Consider the following 2358-nt stretch of genomic DNA (forward strand, 5'->3'; position numbering starts at 1 on the left):
ATCGATGTTTCTCTCGCATCGATGTTTCTAACTCTCTATCCATCTCCCGTTCTCTCTGTAAAAAAAAAATAATAATAATAAAGAGTGGTTGTAAATAAATAAAATATAGGGGGAAGAGAGAAGAAAATAAAATATAAAATAAATTTTTAAAATAGGGGGAAAAAGAGAAAAGAGTGGTTCTGGAAGTCCGTCTGCCTTACTTAATCACAGTACAATAATTATGAAATAATAATTACATCATTACCACAGCTCAGTCCATAGGAAATGAAGCTTTGGGTTTCCTCCATCTATTTTTATATGCTTTGCTTTATTGAATCTTTGCAACACATTCAAGAGTTTCAAACATTACATCAAAGAAAGACCAAAAAAACCCACAAAAAAACAAAACTTAAAGCCAACATAGGCTCTTGGGGTCGAATACAGTATTTGATGAGGATTCTGGAGGTTGGGCGTTTAATATGCTGCCCACAACACTGGAAAAACAATAGAGGCGACAGCCCATTCATCCCACAAACAGTGGCGCCTGAACAATACATCAGTGAGGACCTCCTGGTGGTTGTGTTCCAGAACCTTCCACAGGAAAGCAGGGGTATCGCATCCTTGGTCACCACCACCATTTATCTTCAAGCTCATTGAAATCCCACTTACACAGGATTCTCAGAAAATGCCCCTTCTCCTGTAATTCCTGCAACTTCCCTTCTACAAGATGGTATAAGTCTTTCTCCAGCCTGCAAGAAAACAAGTCCCCCGCCCAAAAAAAAAATAGAGAATTAGAAGAGATGATTGGCTAAGGGGATAAATACAAAAGCTCACCTGTTTGTCCTCATTTGTTTATATACATATATTTTTTATTGATTTTTTATTGAGGAAGGGAAAGGGAGAGCGAGATAGAAACATCAATGATGAGAGAATCATTGATCGGCTGCCTCCTGCATGGTTCCTACTGGGGATTGAGCCTGCAACCCAGGCATGTGCCCTTGACTGGAATGGAACCCATGACCCTCATGGGTTCAGTCCGCAGACCAATGCTCTATCCACTGAGCCAAACCAGCTAAAAATATATTTTAAAAAATAATACCTGAAGCAGGGAGGTATGGAACAGACTGACATACCTTGATGTGGGGTGGGGGGAGGAGGGAGGATGAAAAGAGATAAACCAAAAAACTTACATACTTATATGCATAACACATGAACATGGGTAATTGGGTACTGAAAACCTGGAGTGAATAGGGGAAGGAGTGGGGTAAGGAGGGAAGAAAATGGGAGATATTTGTAATACTATCAACCATAAAAATATATTTTTTAAAAGTTAAAACAAAGAAATAAACAGAATCTCTCTACATAAAACCCTAATATGCAAATAGACCAAATGGTGGAATAACCGAACAACCAGTCACTATGTGTGCTGACCACCAGAGGGCGCACACACACACACGGAACATCGCGAGCATCATCTGCAGCAAGATGGTGGAGCAGGTGAGCGAGGGCACCAGACCAAGGCGGGGAGCCAGTCACTGTCACCAGGGTAAGCCTTTGGTGGTTACTGAAAATTCTTTGCTCCCCTGTGCTGTGGTCTCACCAGGTCCCAATCACTCAGCGCCATCAGTGGGTGCGAGCAGTGGCTGCCAGCCCCGATTCCCCCTGAGGGCTTCCCCACCTCCCCCTGTTCCTGAGTGTCAATCAGGGCAGCAGCCACTGCTCGTACCCACTGACAGCACTGGCCCCACTTGCACCCGCTGCTCGTACCAGCCCCAATCATTCTGTGCCATCAGCAGGTGCAAGTGAGGCCAGCACCATCAGCATGTGGGAGCTGCAGCAGCGGGAGCGAGGCTGCCAGCAGAGAGGGGACTGGGGCCACAGTGGGAGGGGCTGGGTGGGAGTGCAGAGGATGGGCTGAGACCCACCCCTGTACCCACCACAGCCTCACAGCCCATAGTTCCTTCAAGGTGCACGAATGTGTGCACTAGACCCTAATATCTATTACCCAACCCTTCCCCACACCTCAAGGGGGGATGTAAAAGCCAGGGGCATTACCCAAGTTTCTGCAGTTGGCACAAGGGTTTCTGCAGAGACTTCCACAGTGTGTTGACGCCCTCAGGCCCCAGGTCATTCCCCAGGAGGTTCAGGTTCACCAGGCTCTTTCTGACACTGAGCGCTGAGGAGAGGTCCTTGCAGCATGCAGAAGTCAGACTGCAGCTCTCCAGCCTGGCGTGGGGTGGGCAGAAAGGGTGAGTGGCAGTTCTCTGACATTGAGAAATCAGAAATGAAAGTGGTACAGTTACACAGTGGAATACTACGTGGCCGTGAAGAAGGAACTCTTATCCTTTGGGACAGCATGGATGGACCTGGAGGAGACAG

Source organism: Myotis davidii, unplaced genomic scaffold, assembly GCF_000327345.1.
Source record: "Myotis davidii unplaced genomic scaffold, ASM32734v1 scaffold1765, whole genome shotgun sequence".
In the NCBI taxonomy this organism is placed as follows: Eukaryota; Metazoa; Chordata; class Mammalia; order Chiroptera; family Vespertilionidae; genus Myotis; species Myotis davidii.